Source organism: Perognathus longimembris, chromosome 9 (genome assembly GCF_023159225.1).
Source record: "Perognathus longimembris pacificus isolate PPM17 chromosome 9, ASM2315922v1, whole genome shotgun sequence".
Classification (NCBI taxonomy): domain Eukaryota; kingdom Metazoa; phylum Chordata; class Mammalia; order Rodentia; family Heteromyidae; genus Perognathus; species Perognathus longimembris.
The window spans coordinates 23766600-23780969 of NC_063169.1; positions in this window are offsets into that span (position 1 = coordinate 23766600).

Below are 14370 nucleotides of genomic sequence, written 5' to 3' on the forward strand. Positions count from 1 at the left end.
TTTTTTTGGCCAGTCCTGGGCCTTGGACTCAGGGCCTGAGCACTGTCCCTGGCTTCTTCCCGCTCAAGGCTAGCACTCTGCCACTTGAGCCACAGCGCCGCTTCTGGCCGTTTTCTGTATATGTGGTGCTGGGGAATCGAACCTAGGGCCTCGTGTATCCGAGGCAGGCACTCTTGCCACTAGGCTATATCCCCAGCCCTCTTCTTTGATTCTTTCCCCACGAGTTGCTGTGAGTCAAGAGAGCTCACCTCTCAGATTGAGTATTGCTGCTGAGGGGCGGCTGGCCCACCTGTGCAGAGTGTTCCTGTCAGAGCAGGTGTTGCTGTTGAGGGGTGGCCCACCCACCTGTGTGGAGTGCACCTGTCAGAGTGGGCATTGCTGCTGAGGGGGCAGCTTGCTCACTTGTGGGCTCCCATGGGGGGGGTGGGAGGCTGGGCATGAGATCCTCCTGCTTGAGGGCTAGAATGTTGATTCACTCTGGCCCTCCAGGGGGGTGCATGCATGTGCTCTCTTGTGCTTCTTTTGGGGCGCACTGCCTGGATTGTTGGAGGGTGCTTGTGCCCTCTCTTGAATCTACTGTGGGGGCGGTATGCGTGGTCCTCAGCAGGCTCCAGTGTCTGGGCGTGGGTTGGTGCCCACAGACTCTCTGCCCCTCTGCTGTGAGGGCAGGGGGGTGTGCCCAGGCCCAGGTGACCCTGCTGGGCTGGTATTGCACACCAGCAAGAGTGACTGTTGTTCAAAAATTCTGCGCAGTCCAGGCGCTTCAGGTGGCGTTCAAATGCCTACCAGTCCCCGGGTCCCTGCTGGGGGGCAGGGGAGGACCTGGTGTAGACAGATTCAGGCTCCTCCACTGGGGCTTTGGGGGCCTAAGGTGTCTCCCGGTCACTTTGTTGGGTGCTGCTCCACACGCTCCTAGCTCCTGTGTCCTCCCAGGAGTTGTAGGGTCCTAGAGCCAACAGATATGGGGTTCTTTCATTCCCTTGGGGTAGGGAGGGGCAGAGAGGGAGCTCTAGCTTCTTTGTCCCCTTGTGATGAGCTCCAGTGAGGTTCTGGGTCTCTGCTAGAGCTGATCTCTCATGGGGTGGGGGACAATGGGGTAACTTACTGGTCCTGGATTGTGTGTGTGTCCCGTGCTGCTGTGGGCTTTTCCAGGCTGGGGTGTGGCGATTGATCATTTGGCGGTGGTGGTCTTGGCTCTCCCCATCCAGCTCTCCCTGTATGTGCCTCCCGGTTCCCCTGCTGTTGTTGTCTGGTCCTGGCTGTTCGGTTCTGCACCTCCGGGACCACGCCGCCGTCTGTCTCAGTCTGGACTGCACGCAGTCTGGGGCCTGTGGAGCTCCTGCTGTCTGGACTCTGCACTCACGGCGGGACTTTTCGGCTGTTGTTTCTCTGGTCGCTGATGGACTGCGGTCTATTATTTTCTTTATTTCACAGAAGAGGAAACGGAATCAGTCCTCATCCAAGGTCACCGAGGAAGTAAGTAGGAGGCTGGGATGCTTTGCCCTCACATGCCCTTTTCCCCTGTGAGATTCTTATCTCCAGAAATAATCTGGAAGTGGATTAAGGGGTAGAATGCCAGCCTTGAGCACAAAGGCTTAAGGACAGTGACTCGGCTCAGGACCAGCACACACACCTAACTAATACTAAAAATGGTTGCTATTTAATTAATTTTTGATCTGATATTTTTTACATTGTTCTTATTATGTGGTTTTGATGAATTCTCATGATGTTTTTGTCTATATCCAGTTGGAGATTTAGATGATCATTATTCAACATTTCTTCCTTTCCAATATAAGTATTTGTGTAGATTAATTGCCCTCAGAATGCTATATCACTTTTTGTCCTGAAGATTAAGATAGTATGATTTAATTACTATTATGCTCCAGAATATATTATATGTTTTCTTTGCCTCTAAATAATTTAAGGTGTATTTGAACATGTAAAGTGTGTATTTTATATAATTGTCTTTAGTGAAGAAAAGTACATACATAGTATTGACTCCTCAAAATTTATCCAGATTTAAATAATTACCAAATTTTATAATGTGATAGGGGCTTGAGAACGTGTTGCTTTATTTTTTATTCAGTTTAATAAATCTTGATCATTTTTTTCAAATTTTTATTATCAAACTGATGTTACAGAGGTTACAGTTTCATACGTTAGGCATTGGATCCATTTCTTTTACTGTTTGTTACCTCGTCCCTCATACCCCCCTCTCCCCTCCCCCTTTCCCTTTCCCCCCATGAGGTGTTCAGTTCACTTACACCAAACAGTTTTGCAAGTATTGCTTTTGTAGTTGTTTGTCTTTTTTTACCCTGTGTCTCTCAATTTTGGTATTCCCTTTCAATTTCCTACTTCTAATACCAGTATACACAGTTTCCAATATACTCAGATAAGATTACAGTGATAGTGTATGTACAACCACAGGAAGGTGATACAAGAACATCATCAATAATAGAAGCTACAGATACACGTGGGACGTTGAAAGTAGTTACAACTGTGATATAACAATCATTTCCATAACACGGAGTTCATTTCCCTTAGCATAATCTTATGTGTTCATAAGGGTATAGCTATTGGGCTCTTATGATGCTCTGCTATGACTTGCCTAAACCTGTACTAATTATTCCCAATAAGGGAGACCATATAGTCCATGTTTCTTTGGGTCTGGCTCACTTCACTAATCCTGATCATTTTAATTGTTCCAGTGCTTCTCAGTTTTTGCTTTATGTATTTTCAGTTTCATCTATCCAGCAGTAAGGAATTAAACATATAGTATGCTAGATATTTGACAGATTTTTCTTTGTATCATTAACCTGTGATCTCTTTGAGAATATAGTATGAGGTAAACACAAGTGTATATATGTTAGAAACTGCATTGACTGTTTAAAATGATTGTCTCCATTTAAAATAAACTGAGCCAGTAATTCGTGGCTCATGCCTGTAATCCTAGCTACTAAGAAGCTGAGATCTGAGGATTGTGGGTTAAAACCAGCCTGGGCAGGAAAGTTAGTGAGACTCTTATCTCTAATTAACCACAAGAAAAACAGAAATGGCCCAAGTGAAGAGCTGAAGGACAGTGCCCAGGTCCAGAGTTCAAGCCCCATGACTAAAAATAAAATAAAATGAATAGGGCTGGGGATATGGCGTAGTCGCAAGAGTGCTTGCCCCGTATACATGAGGCCCTGGGTTCAATTCCCCAGCACCACATATATAGAAAATGGCCAGAAGTGGCGCTGTGGCTCAAGTGGCAGAGTGCTAGCCTTGAGCAAAAAGAAGCCAGGGACAGTGCTCAGCCCCTGAGACCAAGCCCCAGGACTGGCCAAAAAAAATAAAAATAAAAAATAAAAAATAAAATAAAATAAATATAATAAAATTTAATAAAATGATCTGACTTCACATCACTTCATATAAGGAGATGACCAATTGCATTTAGTGACAAAAACAGTAGAGATTCCAGACCACCAAAGAGTTGTTATCTCTAAAACGGAGCTTATATATTGTGCATTATATGTAATTTTTATTTCATATTTTACATTTATTTTCAATATCATCATTTTCATATGACATCCAGTGAAATGACAAGGGAGCAGAATTAGAAATATTTTATTTTAGATATTATTATAGTTAATTATAGTTCCAGGGTTAGAAGAGCAGATTCTGACCTTGGCCTGACATCCCTTATTAAATTCCCAGTTCTGTGTAAATAAGGATCTAGCACTTCTCTAGCATGCATTTGATCACATTTTTCACATGTGGCTGGAGAGATTCAGAGCCATTGCACTATGCCTTAGTAGAAAGATTACATAATCAGAGGTTGTCAGTAACAGTATTTCTACAACTAACTTAAAATACTTTTGTAATGAATGAACAGTGAAGCTCTACTCTACTCTCTGTATGACAATTATTCCTATGTTTTCAAAACTTTAGAAAATCATTTAGAGGATCCTTCAGTTTTCCATTCATTTTTTTTCTTTTTTCTTTATTGTGAAAGTATGGTACAGAGGGGTTACAGATTCAGATATAAGGCAGTTAGTACATTTCTTTTTCAACTTGTTACTTCCTCCCTCATTTACCCTCCCCCCTCCCTCTTTCTCTCTCCCCCCAAGAGTTGTGCATTTGACTTACACCAAATGGTTTTTTAAGTATTGCTTTTGGAATGGTTTGTCTTTTCATCCTTTGTCTCTCAATTTTGATATTCCCTTTCACTTCCTCAGTTCTAATAGCTATAAAAACAGTATCCAGGCTATTTGGATGAGATATAGTGGTAGCGGGGTACAATCACAGGAAGGGAAACCAACAGAAACAAAACTAAAGAAAACAAACAAACAGACAAGAAAAAAAAGAAAAAAAATACAAATGGTATTGTTTCACATGGTATGCTGATAATAGTTACAACAGTGTTTAATAGCACTGAGAGACTTGAGTCCAGTGCCGAAATTTGCTGCTGAAATACTCTCTCGTGGAGAAACAACTCCACCTCTTTTCCTACAAGTTTGAAACAGTGTGTCTTCCTAAGTGTTCTGAAGTTCTTTTGAAGTTGTTATTCTTCTGCATTAGCCTCTCATTAGCTTAAAGATCTGTGACACCATACCAGCAAAAGAATTTATGTGATAGGAACATAACACTAATAGTAATATCATTATATTTACCATCCCACTTTATGAGTACATGTAATCATCAGAAATTTTCAAGATAATATATAGTTTATAACAAAGAATAACAGTTTTAAATCAAAGAATTGTTGATTGGTTAAGCAATATCTAATATTTCAGTTTTCTCAGGACAATGATGAAACTGAAGCCACGAGACTTGATCAAAATTCTGGACTCAGAGCTAATGATTTTTAACTTTTATTTAATGCATACTATACATGACATCTCCCTTTTCTATTTTCATATTTTGGTATAATATTACTATGTTCTTATTGGTTACTATCCATAAAATAATAAAAAATATACATTAAAATTTTGGGGGTTTTAAGTTGTTTTTTCTTAATAAAAGGCAAATGTCTGGAGAAAATAAAATGTACAAGGCAAATGTTTGGACTCACAAATCATGAATACTTTTCCCTTGGAAATACTTAGACATCATTAGTCATCTGTTTATTTTGAAAACTCTGACAAATATCTAAGGTTCAGAGTTCAAAAGGCAAGAATCTAGATGAACATCCTAGATGGTTATGAGCAGAATGTCGGCGCTCTAGCCAGCCCTAACCTGTAGCGGTCTTCTTTGTTCCAGCTATATTTGGGATATTTTTATAGAGCTATGAGCTAACCATCTCTGAAATATTACATGCTGCAACAGGGTTAGTGACAGAACATTTGGATTAATAGTAAATGTCAGGAGGCATTTAGATTCTGGGTCAACATCCTAAAAGATACAAATCAAAATGTATCACATAAGCCATAATGTACAGACTGTTCAGCCAATTTCTGAATTCCACATGGAAAATAAACAAGTTTTCCCAACACTGAATGACATTGTAGGTATATATTTCTCTAACATCTAGGGGATGGGGATGATAAACTAAGAGGTTTTGTTATAATTAAACATCATGCCATATATTTTGTATGTTATTGTTTACTGGATAGAGAGACATATACTTAAGTGAATATTTATTTTATAGTAAAAGATCTTTTATAATATTCCATTCAACTACTGTAGCAATTTTTAACAGAAAAATATTTTCAGTGATAAAACAAAGAATCCACATTTGAAAGCACTCTGATAATTCTGCCTAGTCCTTTTATGCTATTATCATGAAATTGATCATTTGACAGCATTGACATCTACTTCTGATATTTTATAACAGCCTACCAGTTTGTTGTGTTTAAGAAGCTTCATTTATAGGATGCTCCTGGTAGTGTAAATAAGTAACACTCTCATCGGGGAGTTACTTCATTCAGTTCCAGTTATTTATCAAGAAAATCTTATTTAACTCTTGCTTTTTTCTCCTCATATTACAGTGGCCCAGTTCCATCCATAATGCCAGCTACCATCCAGATCTTCAGTAACCACACTTACTTTGAGAAGCTGCGTGAATAAGAAAATCATAGACTGGCCCCTGAATGTACAAGGAAAGGGGTATATTTCATTGACATCGGGTGATCATACCCAAGTTTCTGCAAGAGTCAATATTTACACTAAAATATTCTCTGATGTTTATGGGCTATCCAAATTAAGGTGGAATATTTTGTTTGCTACGAAAGAAATTATTCTATCTTTGGGACATGATGCAAATCACAATCAAGAGGATTGTTTTTCTAGAATATAAACATAAAGCCAGGAGAAATCCAAAACCTAACCAAGAAAAGTACTGCTTTGATATGTCTCATCTATCTTTAAAACTATCTATTTAATCTCTGTCTTGCTCTGTCTTAAAATATCATAACATTCCTGGGGAAGTAGCTGTGGGACACAGCCAGCACAGTTGCAGCTTCAATAAATTCATGGCAGAGTACATGAAGAGCAGCAAATTTGGTAGTTTCAACCAAAAGAAATTAAGCTAGAATGGGGCCATCTGATCAGAATTTGTTGGGCTCATTTGAAGTTACTCATAGGCTATTGTAACAATGTCCAATCAAAAAAGTAAAGCCAAAACTATCTCATACAAAACATGATCCTTTTGGTGAGAAAGCAGACCCATAAAAATAAACAAGCAGTGTTTTATAATCAAGAATAAAAAAATATATTTAATTTTCTTCTAGAAAAATATTCTTGTACTTAAACTAAAACAGGAAGCAGGAGAAAGGAAAATAAATGTCTTTTCATGTCTTGTACAATCTTCAGAGAGCTAAGCTTAAGATAATTAAAGAAAATAACAAGGTTTTGGAAGTGAAGTGGCCAAGGAATGTGGAATAATAATGAATTTAATTAGGGTGTTATTTAGGAAAAAGGAGAAATGGTAAACTTCTTAAGGCTTTATTGACAGATGAATTATAGGTGTAGAGCACTAATAGAATTTTCAAAGCCATTAATTTTGTTTAAGCCATATTCTATTTTCAGAATCCAGAGTGTTAACCATTACACCATGGAACCCGCCATATTCTATTTTCTTAGGACAGTTCCAGGGTTAAGACAAAATACTACTCAAAGTATCTGTGGAGTAAAAGCAAGAACTTTAGGGTAGCTCCCACAAGTGGGAATTCTGCCACCTTCTCTCTCTGATGAGTCCTATATAAATTTTTTAACCTTCAGATTCTCATCTTTGTTACAGAAGTGAAAGTATAGCTAACATAGTGATACTTTAAGGACCAGTATATTTCTTGGTGACCATCCACCAAGGCATTCATTTCCATTGAGCAGTATCTAGTGTTATAAAAAGGGTAGTAATATGTAGTCAGAACAGTGATTTGTGACATTTTAAAGTTCACATTTTTATCAATTTTAAGTTTGATGATTGGTTTCTCATGTTGGTAAAAGATAGTGAGGTAAATTTTTCATGTCACAGTGAGTGACAGAAGCAGAACTTTATCACTTACCAAAAAAAAAAAAGAAAAGACTAATTGCTCTCTGTATTCACATTTAAAATGCTATGTATAAATATACTTGAACAATAACATTTATAAAACCCTGCTATTTTTGAATGATCTACTCTTTAATAATTTATATAGCAAATATGTTAATAATAGTTCATAATAATAATATGCTAATCATAATTTATCATGAGAACGTATTTTAAAAATCTAATATATATAGTCTGTTGTTAAGAAATGGATTTCAGATTCTCAGTCTATGAGTGAAGTATGGGCTTGACTTGTTGATTTCCATTGGTTGCTTATTAATTCCATTCCCATTCTCAGTGAGTCACTTAGGAATGGGTATATATTCCAATTGTATCAAATGAAAGGTTAAAAAAAAATGATCATGTCAGGGAATCTTGGGTAAGGAGTTCCATCTACTGAAAAGGCCAGTGAGATAGAGGAAGTGTCATCCTCTGAATGTTGTGTGTGTTTATTGCACCTTGAATTATTGTCATTGTGCATCTATGAGGGGTCCTTGCCTTGAGGACACAGTTCACACATAAGAAAAATGGAAATAGATGTAAAACATGGCCCACTTCTGCTTTCACCATACTGAGATCAAATTCATAACTTTACATATGCTAGAGAAGCACTTTTTTTCTGTTCAGCAAAATCTGATTTTCAATTACTCTAAACTACCTTTATCTCCCTCCTTGTGGATTGCATACTATCAAATGTAAGGTTAACTTACTTTTAAATGCAATTACTATTATCCTCTTCTGTAATATATAGCTCAAACTGTAGAACTGATTAATAGTAAGCTCTTAACAAATGTTAGCTCTCTTTCTCCTTATCATCCTACTCTTCCTCAGTGACATCATGTTTATTGACATTGTTGTTTTTTCTTCACAGTCTCACACAAACTGTTTCTCTTGAGTGTAAAGAAATGGCATCGTCTCTCAATGGGCTTAATTCTCTCATTCTTCAGAGTCAGCCAAAGACAGCTCTCTCAAGGTTATTTATGCTCAGTGTTACCTCCCCTGCTCTGTCATGTCACTTAAAACCACTGTAGTTAAATCAGAGTTTATTAATGCCTATGTCTCTCACTAGACTTAAAGCACAAAGGGCAGGAATTGCTCCTGTCATAAGAAATGTAATATATACAGTGGATCACCCAATTTCTGAGTGGAGGAAGTTAGTGTACATGATGAGTAAATTAAGGAATAAATGTGTATAGTACTTACATATAAATTATGAATATTATCTCATATTCTAAATAAACTATTCATTCTAAAAATGTGTCTAGCAAATATGATACTTACACTACATTACACTTTGAAAAACATGTGTTGGCGTAACATTATAGACTATGAAACTGTCCCATAAGCAGTATGTTTAAGAGAAAGGAAGGGAATTGGGAATAACTAGAGTTGAAAGAGCCAAAGAAAGAACTGTCAGATATACCAAAAATTATGGTACTCAGGGGGTTAATGGCTTTTAGTTGACAGTTGTGTGTTGCCTTACTTTAATTGGATCTACAATTTTCTTTGTGTTTTTCAGGTTGACAACTCTTCAAGGACAAATACTGAATCCTGTGGGGGGAGGGGAGAAAATAACAGATTGCTAGATAGACTAAAAAAACAATTTAGCACTCAGCAAGACAAGAAGCAAGAACTAAAGTTGAAACATCCCATGAAGACAATGTCTCCACGAAACTCCCAGAAGATGAAGAAAAAACAAAACAAAACACCCCTAAACATCTCAATTAGAGAGTCAAGGTGAACTGAATTATTTTACTTGAAGAAATGTCAAGTATTTGACATAAACTTTAATTTGCACAAGCAAGCTTCAAGATATCAATTAGAAGAATATTTTTCTTCTTAAAAACAATTATCCAGGCGGGGGATATGGCCTAGTGGCAAGAGTGCCTGCCTCATATACATGAGGCCCTAGGTTCAATTCCCCAGCACCACATACACAGAAAATGGCCAGAAGTGGCGCTGTGGCTCAAGTGGCAGAGTGCTAGCCTTGAGCAAAAAGAAGCCAGGGACAGTGCTCAGGCCCTGAGTCCAAGCCCCAGGACTGGCAAAAAAAAAAAAAAAAGAAAAACAATTATCCAAGAAGTAATTTGCTTTATGTTTTCCTCATAAAAATATATGTTTTTAATTGGCTTAAAGGCCTATCTGCCTAATTGCTTATGGCATGACAATCTATTTTTTTAAGATCCAAGAAATCTTTGCATGCACACACATACATACATACATGCATTATACATGCTTATATTGATCTGTTCATGGATGTAAATATAAACACATGAGGAAAAATTCAGTAGATTTAGACACAAGGGTAATCAAAACTATACTGTAAGGATGGAATTACTTGTGTATTTTTTCTTCAAATTACTCGTTTGCATCTTCTATTACTTAAAACGACATTTACTTTTTACTTTCATTATTATTATAATTTTTATTATTATTAATTTTCTTTCTGGGGCTCTCTCTGGGGCTTGAACTATGGGCTTAGGTACCATTCCTGTGCTCCTTTTTCTCAAGGGTAGCACTCTACCATGACACTAGCTAGGACTTTTTTAGTGATTCATTGAATATAAGAGTATAATGGACTTTCTTGCCCAGGTTGGCTTTGAACTATGATCCTCAGATCTCAGCCTCATGACTGAGTAGGATTACAGAAGTGAACTACCAGTACCTGACAAAAGCAACAACAATTTTCAAAAGCTATATTTAATTATACAACCTCCACAAATTTTGTTTCGCTCTGAAAACTGAATGTTCAAATCTACTTGCATTTAAAATTAAGGAATTGACCTGTTTCTATGCTTAAGAGTTTGAGAACTGCCAACCCTTAAAGTGGATTTCGTTTCCTACACAGGAAGTCAAATACTCACTGCTATAGTTGAATCTGGAATGTTCTACCAAGAGCTGAAGGCTTGTTCCTCAGTATGGTCCTTTATTTTGGAGAGTTTAAGAGGTGTGGTCTGGGGAGGGGTGTAGTGACATGAAGTTATTAGGAATAGTCCGCAGGAGATTGTACCTCATGCCATTTCTTCTTTCTCACAGTTGAGTCCGGGCCATGAGGTAAGTTTTCTCAGTGACTCAATCACACCGTGCTGTTCAATCAAGAACAGCAGCCCCTCAGATGTGAGGGCAACCTGGCTGCAACATCTGTCACCTCATTGATCGCCAGTGCTCAGCTGATCTGACTGCCTAGGTGGGTGTCCCCATCTTGCAGCCCAGCTCCCTAGGCGTCCCTGTACAGGAGGACCTGTTGTTATTGGTCAGGGTGTGTGAATACCATACTTCCCAGCCAGAACCTCCAAACAAGCTCTCAATAACAGAGTCCCGCCCCCTCCAAGTTTTGTTCCAAAAAAAAAATATCCTTTTCTTATGATTTGATTCTCTTTTGTACTTGTTTTAGTGATACAGTACCAATTAACACACTAGGGGAAATGATTCTCCTTTAGTGATGCCATCTCAATGGGGTCGTTAAAAAAACATGCTTTCTTCATCTATTTTTAAAAATTATTTTAAGAGTTCCAAAACTGTAAGTATTTGTTCTCCAACATTATAACAAGATACCTTAGTCAGCTAGGTTATACAAATAGGTTTAGTTAGCGCAGTTTTAGAGGTTTTAATCTATAATTTTAAGAATGCAGTAGAACAAGCCACTGGTATCGTGTACCAGGAAACAAAAAGGAAAGGAGAGAGCCAGGCCACCAAAATATACAGCCAGGTCACCCAACTATTTCGAGGAAACTTTCCTAATGATTTACTAACTTCTCACAAGTTCCCATCTCCTAAAGTTCCGACCATCTCCCAGCAGCACCAGGCAGGATTCTGTCTAGCCTTTAGAGAACTATGAGCAATGCTTATTCAAAATAGCACTGATACGACCTCTAATCTAAGTCTTTCTCTAAATCGAGTAGATTAGTAAGTGAAAATAATTTACCATAGCAAAGCTATAGATTATGCAACCATGAATGAATGAATGGACCAATTATAGTATTTCAACAAAACAGCTGAATATTATTCAGCAACAAAGAATGAAGTCATGCAATTTACAGAAAAACATGTAAGAAATCAGCTTCTTAAGTAATGTAAGTCAATCTTAAGTGTCTCATGTTTTCTCTTAAGTGTGGAATCTAAGAAAATGAAAAGCAGGCAACATGAAAATTGAAGAGGCAATGTCAAGGAAAGAAGTGACGTTGGTAATGTAAGAGAAGACGAAGGATGGTGGAAAAGTTTGTATTTATGAAAATGCCATGACAAATCTGTACAATTAATATGTGCTAATAACAAACAAAACAACTGTACAAAGAGCAGAAAAGTAATCATTGTAACTGGTTGAATTGATATAATAAGCTATTTCTATAATTAGAATAAATACAATGGTATTCTTTTTTTTCTTATTAATTGTCAAAGTGATGTACAGGGAGGTTACAATTTCATATGTTAGGCATCGGATGCATTTCTTGTCATCTTTGATACCTCCTCCCTCCTTCCCCCTCCCCCTCCCCCTTCCCCTTTCCCTCTGCCCTCATGAGTTGTTCAGTTGGTTTACACCAAACATTTTTTGCAAGTATTGCTTTTGTAGTCGTTTGTCCTTTTATCCTGTATCTCTTGATTTTGGTATTCCCTTTCACTTCCCTAGTTCTAATACCAGTATACAGTTTCCAATGTACTCAGATAAGATACTGTGATAGTGAAGGTACAACCACAGGAAGGGGATACAAGAGTATCATCAACAATAGAAGCTATGGTTTCACATGGCATGTTGAAAGTAATTACAACGAAATAACAGTTGTTTCCATAACATGGACTTCATTTCACTTAGCATCATCTCTGTGTTCATAAGGGCATAGCTATTGGGCTCTTGTGATTGTCTGCTGTGACTAGCCTAAACCTGTGCTAATTATTCCCTATGAGGGAGACCATGAACTCTATTGTATTCTTTTATGTTGGGGCAGAAAGATGAAAATAATCATATCAGTTCCTGGGTATTTTCTAAAATGAAAAAAATGGATATGGAATATTATTGCAATGCCATAAGTAACGCAAAACCATGGAAATTTATTGAACTGGAAAAAATTTTTAAAGAGTTCTTCATTATTTAAAAATCAATTGTTTACAAAGATTAATTTGTAAAAAATAATTTTCTTACAAAGACATTTATCATGCATTTCTTAGATACTAAGTAAGGAACTTAAAGATAAAGAAATGATTGTACATATTGCACAGCATAGAAGTGAAGACTTTAATTTCATTGTGTGGTTTTTCCATGCAGTGCTACTTGTTGCTATTTACTGAGTGTATGTTTTTGGCCCAGCTATATAAAATTGTTTGGCCTCTATTTGTTCATATGGAAATATATATTATGAGACTGCTTTCCCTTTAGAATTGTTACATTGCATGAATGCAAACAAACTTAGGGGTTTTTGGAGTTGTATCTAAAAATACTCATCAGATATACCAGACTGAAAATATTACTGTAAATATATTTTACATATAGACACATGCTGTTATATTACCATAAGTAATCCTCCATCCAGAGAAATTCACAATGGTCTAAGAACAAGTACTTGTTCCTAAGTGATTCATGGAAGATTTTTATCTAAATAATTATCTGACGGAGGATGAATTGGGAAGACATTTGTAATTATGTTAGAAAATTGACATGAATCACAGTTATTCCTGGGGACCCAAAATACTTTTTCACAGTGTTTCCTTGGCTTAGGGAATTTTTTTAACTAATGGAAAAGGATAAAAGAGCCTTGAAGTCAAGGTACCTAGTTGCTGTTTTTTGTTTGTTGGTTTTTGTTTTTGTTTTGCCAGTCCTGGGGCTTAGACTCAGGGCCTGAGCACTGTCCCTGGCTTCTTTTTGCTCAAGGCTAGCACTCTGCCACTTGAGCCACAGCGCCACTTCTGGCCTTTTCTACATATGTGGTGCTGAGGAATCGAACCCAGGGCCTCATGTATGTGAGGCAAGCACTCTTGCCACTAGGCCATATTCCTAGCCCAAGGTACCTAGTTGTATCATCTAAGATTCTTGAGCGGGACTGGCTTTTGCACTTATGAAAAATAACATAGTTAACATATTGAGATATAAACATGAAAATTAGAAATATATATTGCCAGGCTTTGGCTCTGAAATGGCTCTTTACAGGTAATGAGGAAGTACTTAATAATTTCAGTTACAGGTATGGCATGATAAAATTTTCATGTAGGGGGCTGGGGATATGGCCTAGTGGCAAGAGTGCTTGCCTTGTATACATGAAGCCCTGGGTTCAATTCCCCAGCACCACATATACAGAAAACTGACGAAGTGGTGCTATGGCTCAAGTGGCAGAGTGCTAGCCTTGAGCAAAAAGAAGGTAGGGACAGTACTCAGGCCCTGAGTCCAAGGCCCAGGACTAGCAAAAAACAAACAAAATTCATGTAGACTAATGCTTCTAGCTACTTTGAATGGATAAAGTAAAAATGTAAAGGGAGAAAATTTACTAAGTTAGTCTAGGTTGGAAAGATGATGTTGTAATTAATTCAGTGTATGTAATAATGTAGAGAAGTGGTGGGTCTGAGTCACCTGGAAAACTGATTTGATGAGAACCATTGAACAACAGGATGTGCAGAAATTGAGGAAAGAGGGAACATGAAAATGACCCACATTCTGGCTTAGATGAATAAAACAATTGGGATTAAATTGGAGAAAATAGATTATCAACAAATTTAGAAAAATGTTGTAAAGTAGACTTTATATAAAAAAAGTTGTTTTGATAGGTTGGTAGAGAAAGCATTCGTGAGACAGTATGCATATAATTCTATGTTATGAAAACTAAAATCTATGTATTGTTTGAAATGAGAAATTTATAATACTGTCATTATTTTCTCTT